Below are 13,024 nucleotides of genomic sequence, written 5' to 3'. Positions count from 1 at the left end.
TTTTCAGCAAGCATATATATATACCTATATTGATATTGATATTGTTATAGAAATATACATCTAATATAACAATAGAGGAATATACAAATTAGCAGGGATGCCTTAATGTCATGACTGATCTACAAGCAGCGGAGAGCTACAGGAGGGCGGGGCAGCGAGCTACTAGCAGTGGAGACCTACCAGCGGCGGTGGGCGGGGTGGCCAGCTGAGGCAAGCGGCAGCGAGCTACTTGCACATGGGTTCATGCTCAGGGCCACTAATGTGTGTGTGTGTGTGTGTGTGTGTGTGTGTGTGTGTGTGTGTGTGTGTGTGTAGTTTCTGGTGTTTCTACTAGAGTCAATTTTCTTTACTTATTACTGAAGGGAAAATAGTACTGATAGGCCTCAAAAATGTCTGATGGCATTTTGTGTTATACAGAATATTATACTCACAGATATAATCTTTTTATGAATGTTACAGTCTTTTGGGAAATAAAGGCCACATGATCTACATTGATAACTGGAGTGGAATGAGAGAATCAATACATAACTGCTAAATGTCTTCCTGACTCTAAATTATAGGAAAATTTTTTGTTGAAATACAGTGAAGTTATATTGTACAATTCAATCACACATTAAATCATTCAAAGTATTTTTGCCCTAAAATCCATCTATAATAGCAATAATGTTTAGAAGCAGATGCAATTTTGAAGACCAACGTAAACTATTTAAATAGCCATAATACCAACCAATGAAATTTTCTCAAAGTCATTTCCATTTTTTTTGGTAGACATGGTATCTTGGATAACACCTGATGATAACAGCTATGATTCTGCAGACTTAGATCGCCTTATTTCATGCCTTAGGGACTGCAGAAGCATGTAAGTTAGACACAAATGACTGGAGTCCCTTGTCAATCCAAAAATATCTGTGCGAAAGGTAGGCCAAAGTGACTGGCTGGGGATTGTAGAATCTAATGAAATATATTTATTTCTTTAAAATATATTAGCTTCATAAAATTGGTACTTATACCAACCTGAGAAATTGATGAGCAGGGGGTGATAGCTTGAGGGTCAGTCCAAATTTGAAAAAAGATAAGGAATCACTTAAGATTAGGTAAGATGACCTTTATGTTACCTCCCAACCAGACACTGCATGACTTTAAGAAGCTGTAGTCCACTACTACATGCCTCCATCCAACAATATCTTGCAGAGTCAGTAGGAAGCTAACATATCTGTGATAAGAGGGAAAGACATATGAATAAATTTCTCAACCTGGATTGTCAAATAGCTTGACCAGTATTTTTCAAACTTGTTGGGTCTTAAGTGTCACCAGATAAGCTTGTTAAAAACACCTAGTCATCTCAGCTTCCTTTCCATTCCTGAGCTCTGCGGTTTCTGATGGAGTGACACAATTTGATAAAAAGGGAAAACCCTTCTTATAATCCTACCTGAAATTAGATGAACGTAGCTTTGCCTTTTCACATTAACTAAATAAAATGACCCACCCTATATTTGACCAAATCTAATTATCTACATATCTGCCTGATCCAGAGGATTAGAAATTTAGATTTTAAATGACCAGGAACAGAAGTTTTATCGCATCCTAATTTGATGTTTTTAATATATAATTTTAAATTACATATATATATATATATATATATCCTAGCTAATAATAGACAAACATGGTAATTAACTGTAACTTCGCTACCCTTCCCATTGGCTAATCAGGGCGATATGCAAATTAACTGCCAACTAAGATGGCGGTTGATTTGCATATATCTGCTGGGAGCATAGCAAGCCAGGCGGCTGAAAACAAGCTGGGCGGTGGAGGCGGGAGCAAAAAAAGCCGGCCGGGCGGCTGAGGGAGGCGGGAACGATCAACCTGGGCCAGGGGCTGAGGGAGGCGGGAACGATCAAGCTGGGCCAGGGGCTGAGGGAGGCAGGAACAAACAAGCTGGCCAGGGGCTGAGGGAGGCGGGAACGATCAATCTGGGCCAGGGGCTGAGGGAGGCGGGAACGATCAACCTGGGCCAGGGGCTGAGGGAGGCGGGAACGATCAACCTGGGCCAGGGGCTGAGGGAGGCGGGAACGATCAATCTGGGCCAGGGGCTGAGGGAGGCGGGAACGATCAATCTGGGCCAGGGGCTGAGGGAGGCAGGAACAAACAAGCTGGCCAGGGGCTGAGGGAGGCAGGAACAAACAAGCTGGCCAGGGGCTGAGGGAGGCGGGAACGATCAACCTGGGCCAGGGGCTGAGGGAGGCGGGAACAAAGAAGCCGGACACCCCCCAAGGGGTCGCAGACAGTGAGAGGGCACTGGCTGGCCTGAGGGAGCCCCCCCTCCCCGAATGCACAAATTGTTGTGCACTGGGCCTCTAGTATATTTAAAAAATTGTGTAAGTGGTTGTTTTTATAAAACATTAAATAGAATAGAGATTGAAATTTTCCACTCCTCATATGTATTGCAATATCAATTCTCAGGAAGAAAGGACGTGTCAAAGTTTTAAAACAGTGTGCAATTGCCAATTAGGTGTTTTAGATTGCATTCTTAACACTCTATTTATCATGGAGAAAATGATGTGAAAAGGATGGGCACACTGATATTTATGAACAACATCATTAAAAATGAAAAAGTTTTATGGCCTCATGTGTATGAACTGAGATATCAGTTAATTATAGGCTCAAGGAAAGAACTCTCTCAGGATAATTTTTGGCATATTTGTATGTGGTTACTTTGGGGAAAACATAGTTATTTTTGATAACCTTAAGAATTCACTCTGTATAAAACAGAACAAAAAAAAAAAGAATCCCTGGGAATTAGTATGATAAAATCATTAATTAAAATATTTAACTCCCTGCTGATATTCTGTAATGGAGTTGTCAGCAGAAAAACACAGCATGACTATCTTTTCCTGTAAGAAGGCTTTGCATTCATTACACAGCACAGTCATTGAGGGATGAATGAAGGCATTTGCACTCATGCAGTTACGTGGGCCAATGGATACACACTACCTGTACAACTACTTGTTCTTTATATTCATAGGTGAAGAAACCAACACTCATTACTGTATATTTAGAGCAAATAAGAGATAGACTTTCTTCCATGACATTTTAAAATGTTAAAACCAATATCAAACTATTTTCCAAAATTGCAGGGGGAAATCAGTATTCCTAGTTTAAGGTGAGACTGGGGACCAGAGGGATGGCTTAGTAGCAAAGTTAAGGTCGGGGTGTCCTGGGGCATGTGTCTATGTGCCTTAGCGTCTTCACTGAAAAAATTTTAACACATTCTCTGAAGTTGAAGTTACATGGGGCACACATGTAAAGTGCTTGGAAAAGAGCCCAGCAAATAATGATGTGCCATAACAGCAACTATATCATCCTGGATCTTAGAGCAGAAAGCACACTCAAGAAAGCTCCTACTCCAGGCTGCCCTCTTCAGCAGCATTATCATCTTACATCTAAAGATGAGGTGATGTGGATTCATAAAGAGAAGGTCTAGAACTTATGAGGATAAGCCAACTTTTCTTATGTATGTCCACTGAAATGCTGCCCTACTTATCTGCTTCCGAAAATAATTTTAGAACCTCTTGTCTCACATAGTAGGTGTTTATCAAATATCTAATAGAGAAACAATTGTACGAGCTATTTTTTCGAACCCTAGTTTGATACAGAATGCACCTGATTAAGGATTTCAGCATAAAGACTCCATACTATTTAAAATCTTGGTGTGAGGTTTTATAATGTCTATTTTTCAAAAGGTGATTTAGCTTAAGGGAATTGAGATCCCAAGGTTATAAAGTGATATATTTTGGCGGGCATGCACACACACACACACACACACACACACACGAGATTAAATTAAGAAAGGTATCTCAATTAATAAAAATGGGACTTAATTTGTCATTTTGGGGATGGAATGTTCCAGTGTGAATAGTGGTACATTTGTTTAAATTGCAAAGTTCTCAACAGCATACAGGACTTGGACCTCCACTCCCTTCCCTGTAATTAGTAACACTATCTTGTATATATGTCTAAGATTGAACTTATCATTTGCTATTTTTGTTTTCTAAAGATTTTTGTAAAGTTTAGTTTCCTTCTACTGACTGTAAATCATCTTTATTTTCAGAGTGCAGTATGGTTTTATGTGCTCCTAAGTATATGTCTGCATGGGTTTTTGTATATATATGTAAAAGGTTAACCAACCTCTGTCCAGTTCTACTACCACCACCTTAGTCAATGTCACCATCATCTCTCACCTGGACTTTTGAAAACCTGTTTCTCTTCTTTCAATTGTGCCCCATCCAAGTCATTCATCACTCAGCAGAGTAACTTTAAAAAAAATCTAAATCAGTTAAGTCATTCTACTGCTAAAGCCCTCTTTGATTTCCATCACACTCACGAGCATCTTACTGTGACTCATGAAATCCTGAGGAATCTGGCTCCCTCGTCATTCTCATGTCGCACCATATGTGACCCTCCTACACCCTATGCTAGGTTTCTCTCGATGTCTTGTCATTGCTAAGTGTTTGACTCAGGCTCTTTCTGCTGCCAGAAGTTTTTTCCCATTTGTAGGAGCCCTCATTACATGATCTGACTTCATCATTTTCTTTTGTTGTTCTGGTCAAATTTATTTGTGTTATGTATTTATATCTTGGTTTCTTAAGTGGTAAGTATATATTTCTCTCATCAAACTTGCTTTTATATTTCTTTTAATTAATTAATTTAATCCTTACCCAAAGATATTTTTCCCATTGATTTTTAGAGAGAGTGGAAGGGATGGGGAGAAACAGAGAGAGAGAGAAACATTGATGTGAAAGAGACACATCAATTGGTTGCCTCCCACATGAGCCTGACCAGGGCCTGGGATCGAGCCAGCAACCGAGGTACATGCCCTTGACTGGAATCAAGCCTGGGACCCTTCAGTCTGTGGGCCAACACTCTATCCACTGAGTCAAACTGGCTAGGGCACTTCTATATTTCCTTTAAATCAACTTAATAATACAAAGCTTATCCCATCCAACTTGGTTGGTAGAAAATTCCATCTTTGTCATAACTAAGGTTGTGTTTTTTATTTCTCTACTTACAGAAGCACCTATGAGACTTATGTGAGATGGTAAGTTTCATGAAAGAAAGAACTGCTGCTATCTTTACCAATATGTATGGAGCAACTAGTACAGTGTCTAGTACAAAGTAGGCATGCAAAAAATTTTGTCCAATAAATGAATAAACATAATAGGAATTAAATATTTATTGTATTCCCATTGCTGGGCACATTATCCACATAGAGCACCTATATAATAAATATTGAATAAATAAACAATAAAAGGTTGACATTGAGATGCAGCATTAAACTTTGGATGTCATTTCATACAGCCTTGAACCAGCTCAGTTGGTAAGATTCAACTAATTATGTTGAATGTATGAAACTAACCTCTGATCCAATCATAGCTCAAATAACAAATGAAAATCAGCAAGAAAGCCTCCTACTCTACATTGTATGCACCTGATTCTGCTAGTTCAAGTTGATTATACTGTCTCTATCAACATTTTTGCCTTGACATGTTAGCAGTCAATTTTTGTATAATTTCTTATACAAAATTTCAATTTGAGATGGTGATTAGACAAGAAGTCTATGTATGGGACTGGTTAAAAGAGTAGAATTGATTGACCTAGTTAGATGAATGCTCCAAACAATGGTATGAACTCCAACAACATGGAGTATTTTTATAAAGAAGAAATGGGAAGGACCGTTGTATTGAGGAGAGTTCGTTTTAGAATAAACCCACAACAGCAGAGAGAATATGCTTTGTTGTTAAACAAATGCATGACCTAGAAAATGTATTCTTTTAATTCCTCTCTGATTTGAGCAGCAGAAAAATAAAATTAATATTTATCTTATGGTTATCCTAGAAAAGGAACACAGATAAAAGCATTTTCTCTAGTTATAGAGTGCTCTGCAAATACTCTTATTAAAGTACCATATTTTGAAGTAACTGTTTATTCATGTACATGTAAGGTGAGATTTTGTCTTAATATTCTATTCACAGTTTCAAATACAGGGCCCAAAGCTTCACTGAAATTACATGTATTTCTTTAGTATGGCTTAGCAAATATGCTCATCTTGTCAAATAATATTACCACCCTATTTACCTCTTCTAGTTCTTTTCATTTGGTCATGTGGATTCATGTGGTATCACTTCCTTATTTCAATACAGCTTTGCTCCCATTCCCCTCCTTATTTTCAAATATATTACATTTCCATATGTTATAGGTTTAATGGCACAGTTATCTACATATTGTTTTGTACAGCAACTTATTTAGCAATTTAAGAGAAGAAAGGAGAAAAGATTCTTTCTGAATAAAGGTGTGCTTTTCTAATTTAATAGTCATAAGAACAACATTTAATCTCATCAGTCATATTCTCTGCACTTTATTTGTGCTAATCAAATGCCCAGATCCTTATTCTGTTCTGCTTGGTTATACTATGAACTTGTAGAAAGATTGAGAGTGTTCAGTGAGTAAGCAAATACATGTCTACTGAGTGCTAGGTGACCATAAAATGGGTGTAGCTTTTATCTCTATAGACTTTATAATGCTTTCTTATTTAGTGTTCTCAATAACTATGATATCATTTCCCTCACCAGAAAATAATGAGCTGCAAGTCATATCTGAATATTATGGCAAAAGATACAGGAGAAAACTATAAGCAGAAGCAGCCTAGTATTTAGTGTAAAGTGCCACCTTGCTAGCCCTACCTAGTTATTCTCACTTTTTATTTTGTCATTGGCCATTCCTTTTTTTTTTTTTTGAGAGAAAACAGCATTCTAAGTGATGTGTACTACTAACACCTGCAATGAGTTAAAAAGGAGTTAAGTATATGCCATCCATATTTTTCATGGGTAACTAGTGTAGATTTGAGATACGAGCAGGGAAAAGTAGATTAGTGAGAAAGAATGAAATCTTGAGTCTAATATTACATATTTCTGGATTCATATGTAGATGACTCTTTAACTTGCAAAGATTAAGAGACAATATCTAGTGTAAAATGTTTATTTACTTTTATTTGTTTTTAGTTATATTCATTGAGGTATAATTTACTTACTGTATAATTTATGCTTTTTTAGTTTGTTTGAGAACAAATACAACCACCATGACAGCCATTATAGGAACAGAGCATTTCCATCATCCCAGAATGCTTCTCCTGTCCCTTCTTTGTGCATAGCCTCTGCTTCCTCCCTCTACCTTCTGCCACCACTTATCTGTTATCTGCATTTATAGTTTTACCTTTTCCAGAATGACACAGAAATCTTTGGATCATACAATATGTAGCGTGTTGTGTCCAACATGCTGCACTTAATGCTTTGAGGTGAATGTATGTTGTTGCAGGTATAAACAGTTTCTTTCTGTCTATTGTTGAGCAGTATTCAATTGTATTATATACCATAATTTCTTTATATATTCCCCAAATTTTGGCCATTTGGGCTATTTCTAATTTTTGGAAATTATGAGTAAAGCTGATATAAACTTTCATGTGTAAGACTATATATATATATATATATATATATATATATATATATATATATATATATATATATATATATATATACTTAGTAAATACTTAGGAGTGGCATTGCTGGGTTATATAGTGAGTATATATTTGATAGTATAAGAAACTGCCTGTTTTCCAAAATATCTAGCTATGCCTTTGTTACATTCCTACCAGTAATGTATGAGAGTTCCAATTGCTTCATATCCTTGTTAGCACTTACCATTGCCATTTTAAAAATGTAGCCATTCTAGTAGTGTCTCTGTGGTTTTAGTTTGCATTTCCCTAGTGACAAATTATGTTGACCATCTTTTTATGTGCTTAGTTAACATCCATGTCTCAACTTTGTTGAAATATCTGTTTAAATTTCTTAGTCCATTTTTCTAATTTTTTAAATTATAAATGAGGTATAAGAGTTTGAAATATATATATTTTGGATACATTTGTTTGTCAGATATGTGTTTTGCAAATATTTTCTCCAAGTCTGTGACGTGTCTTTTCATTTTGTTAATAGCATTCTTAAAGAGTAGAAAAATTTAACATTAATGAAGCCCAATTTATCAAGCTTTTTTTTTCTATAATGGCATACAATTTTTTTGGTTCTAAAAAGTTTTTCTTAACCCAGTGTCATAAAGATTTCCTCATATGTTTTCTTCTAAAAGATGTATAATTTAAGGTTTTATATTTAGGTCTATGATTCATTTTGAGTTGATTTATGCTTATGGTGTAAGATGTGAGTTGAGCTTAATTTTTTTAAATCTTCACCTAAGGATATTTTTCCGATTTATTATTATTTTTATAGAGAGTGTGGAAGGGAAGAATGGAGGGAGGCAGAGAAGAGAGAGAAAGAAAGAGAGAGAGACGTCGATGTGAGAGACATGTCGATTGGTTGCTTCCAGCATGCCCGACCAGGGCCAGGGATTGAACCGAAAACCCAGGTAGGTACCCTTGACTGGGAATCAAACCCAAGACCCTTCAGTGCATAGGATGATGCTCTAACCACTGAGGACACTGGGCCAGGGCAGCTTAATTTTTTTTATATGTGTGATATCCACATGCAAAAGTAACATTTGTTTAAAAAACTATCCTTTGTCCATTGACTTACTGTGACATCTCTTTTGAAAAACAATTGACTGTATATCTGTGTTTAGGTCCATTTCTGGACTCTACTTATCCATATTTTACACTTACACTGTCTTTGTTATTATGAAAAGATAATAACAAAGGTAATATGAAATCATGCCCAAGTCTTCCAACTTTTTCTTCTTTTCGAATTTGGTTTGGCTACCTAAATTAAGAGTCAGCTTATAATTTCTAAAAAACAATAGCATCTTGAAATTTTGATTGGAATTGTGTTGAATCTATCTGTTTATGGAAAGTTTGTCAATATTAGTTATTTTAATCTCTGGATATGATTTCAATTTATTTAATTTTATTAATATTTCCCATCATTTTATAATATTGAGCATACAATTTTTGTAATTATTTTGTTAGATTACACCTAAGAATTTCATGTGTTATGGTCCTTGTGTAAATGTCACTATTTTTTACAATTTTTATTTCTAATTATCCATTGGTAGTATATAAAAACCTTTGATTTTTGCAGACGAACTTTCATCATTTAACCTTGCTAAATTCACTTATTAGTTCTAGCTAATTTTTTGTAGATTATTTAAGAATTTCTATTTGGCCCTAACCAGTTTGGCTCAGTGGATAGAGCATCAGCCTTCAGACTGAAGGGTCCCAGGTTCGATTCTGGTCAAGGGCATGTACCTTGGTTGCGGGCACATTCCCAGTAGGGGTTATGCAGGAGACAGCTGCTCAATGTTTCTAACTCTCTATCCCTCTCCCTTCCTCTCTGTTAAAAAAATCAATAAAATATATTTTTAAAAATAATTTCTATTTAGATGATCAAGTTATCTCTGACTAAAAGTGTTTTTCCCTTCCATTCTTAAATTTATGTATTTTATTTCTTGCCTTAAGTCAATGATTAGGATCTTTAGTATAATATTGAATGGAAGTAGTAGGAGCAGAGGTACTTGCCTTTTTTCTTTAATAAGTGTATTCAATTAAAAGTATGAAGATAATAAATAATATCAGAGTTGTGTCAAAAACTTTAAGTTCTAGTCCCAGATTTCAATGAATATCCCCAAGTGAGAAGTGTTATTTAATACCAAAAAATATCACATTTATAGTAACAAATAGAATATTAGATTTCTTTATAGTACTTTGTAATTATATGAAAGAAACAGAAAAATGCTTGACAATAGATTAAGCTTCCAGATCCATAGATAACATTTAAGGATGTATCCATATAGTTATACCTATTATTCAAAATTACTTAAATTTTATTGTTTAGTCACATATTGTTTATAGATGAAAAGATTCAGATAATTATGAATCTTTTAAAAATCATATTTTGCTGTAAAATAATAATAGTTATCTACTTGCACAGTTTCAGTCTTTGTGAAACCTTCCTCCTAAGATTACAGTTAGTGGGTGACAAAGAATACGTGTATCACATTATAGATTATAACATTAGCTTTATATTTTGAAAATTATCTTTACATGTGTTTAAAATGTGAGAATTAATTCATTAGATACGGTTGTTTTGGGGTAAACTAATACAATAAAAAATATCTTACTCTAAAGGGTTAAAAACAGCCTTTAGATTATGTGACCTTACCAGTGTATACTGAATCCTCCATGGGTTTTAATAAACAATTCCTAAACCATTGGCAGTTCAATAGGGAATTATTAAAAATATATATATTAATGTGGGTCTTCCTTTTCATACTTGCTTGAATTTGACCTAATTTTTTTCCTCTTTCAGCTAGAGGTATCTATTACCTCAGGAAGATATAGATTATAATAAATAGAAAGGTAAAAATAACCATTTTCAACTTTTGATTGACAAAATAGTATCTTACAGCTCATGGACAAGAAATAGTTCTGAAAGCCTTGCTATAATAGAAGAAAATACTTGTCCTAAATTTTAAAAGCTTTTCTTTACATATTAATCATAAAACTTGGTGATCTGAACTGAGATTTTTTTAAGCCATGGGTAATAAGAATTCAAGATATGCCCAAATTTAAAATGAAGAGTCTTTTTAAAATATATATATATTATTGATTTTTTTACAGAGAGGAAGGGAGAGGAATAGAGAGTTAGAAACATCAATGAGAGAGAAACATTGATCAGGGGATGTGCCCACAACCAAGGTACATGCCCTTGACCGGAATCGAACCTGGGACCCTTCAGTCCACAGGCCGATGCTCTATCCACTGAGCCAAACCAGTTAGGGCAAAGTGAAGAGTCTTTTAAAAATTTGTTTAAATAAAACATTTTTTACTTTAATTTTTTGTGTGAGAATTGTTAAGTGCTCTTCTTAACAAAGATTCACCATCAGTCTTTAGAACTGAAGTATAGAGAAGGCAGAGACCCAGAGAAAAATGCAAATTGGATGAATTTTCTTCCTGGCCCCTCAAGGAAGCAGCAGTCGTCAGACTCAGCTTCCCCTTCTCCAGTCTTTGTCCTTCAGGCGTTGCCTTGGGTGTGAGCCCTGAGAAAAAAGAAACTCCAGGGGGACTTAGGGATATCAGGGAGGAGATTACCACTCAGGGAGCCCCATTCCAACATCCAACACAGAGCAGCTGCCGATGAAGGAACCCGTGTTGTGGTGAGTTTAGGCAGAAAGAAGGCCTACAATGATGTCCCTGAGTAAATCTCAACTCTCAAGCGGATTGTGTGGATTCCGCCAATTCAGTGGTAGCTGAGGGGTAATATAGGATCAGGGAGGATAAAATTAAGCTGATAGCTGCAGAGTGGACCCATAAAACAGCTGCAGCTACACAGAAGGACATCTGCAGAGCCAATGAGGGGAAGATGGGCCAATAGTGAAAAGTGGCTTATGTCTTTGGGGATAATTAGCATGCTTTGCCCAGGCTGAGGCAGCAATTCACAATGTGTATCAGCCGTGGACACGTCAGCACTAAAGGCCATAGCAGATTCCAGAGACAAAAGAGGCATTTATTCAGCAGAACAGGATTTGAACCTGTGATAATGCAATGCCATGAGAATATTAGCTTTTCTCTGTACCCAGGTACTGTCTTGGGAGGAGGCAGAGCTTGGAGGCCCTTGAGGAAGAAAAAGTCTGGGAAGATTAAACTTTGAGCTGGCCTCATATTTATCCAAAAGAGAATGAGTTCCTTTAGTTAGAAAGTTTCAACAATTCCTTTCAGCCTGTCATCAGAGGGAAAAGCACTCAGAAACAAAATAAAATACGGTTTGAATGAGAAAGAAACTGTTTTTGCACTTTGGAAGTGTTATGTGTGAATTCCCTTCTATTCCACCCTTACAGATAAAAATATCAGTATTTCAGAACAGAAACTTTGCTTCATGAGTACGGTATGTGGTGCTGACCCTTTCAGCGATGGTACTAAACCGAACGCTTGACTTCTTGGTGAAGACAAATACTGTGCCCCACCCACCTCTCACATCTAGCTTACCAAATTTGGAGTTAGAAACTCTGAAAAAGTTTTGAAATTGGCCTCTACTTCAGTGAAAAATGTATTTTGTGTAACATGATGAATCAATCACAGTGTACATTTTTGAATAGTAAAATATTATCTTTATAATAAAGTAATCTGAGGGCAAATTTTAAAAGTACAGAACGGGATTTATGTGGCTTTAATTTAGATGATTGCCTGAGATGGTCCAATTGTACCTGCCAGCATCAGTTAAAAACAAAATACAAACATGTTTAGGGGGCATGTTCCCGAATGAATGTATTATCTGTTCAGAACAAAGCAGGACTGTTTCCTCTCAACTGTAAAGGTCTTCTTACTTCCCCTTGGTGCTCACAATTCATGTCATAGGGCTATTTATAAGTGGGTCTGCATGGAGATATTCTACAGTTTGGGGGTATAATTTGCCACCTGACTTTCAGGCTTTCCTCACTATCCATACCAATTTTAGTTTCAATATTTCAAAGGAAATTAGCATATAGGCAAGAGTAATGCAAATGTATTATTTATCCTTAGATATAAGTATAGAGCATGAATCAGATAGACTTAGGTTTAGAATTAAGGAAGAATGTCTTGACTCCTGACAATCATTGACCTTAAATTACTGTCACTAGGCCAGCAAGCTTCACCTGGGGACATGTTATAATAACATATTAAAAATGGAAATTCTTGAGCTCCATTCTAGAATGACTGAATCAGGAACTCTGGGTAAAATACAAGTAGGGATATTTTAACAAGCCCCCTCCCTCCGGTGATTCTAATGCATGTTAAAGATGGACAATCAGTAATCTGTAGAATATTATTGAAAAAAATCACTTTTATGAAATCCCTTAGAAATAAGAAAGATAACTATATATATATAAAATGTTTCGGTAGAAATCTTCCCAAGAAGTACTTGGAATAATAATTAGTATTATTTCATTTGCATGGATCTAAAATGTTTAATATAAATTTCTCAAAGCAGTTGAC

This window comes from Myotis daubentonii, chromosome 2, assembly GCF_963259705.1.
Source record: "Myotis daubentonii chromosome 2, mMyoDau2.1, whole genome shotgun sequence".
Classification (NCBI taxonomy): Eukaryota; Metazoa; Chordata; class Mammalia; order Chiroptera; family Vespertilionidae; genus Myotis; species Myotis daubentonii.
This window is presented reverse-complemented; position numbering follows the sequence as displayed.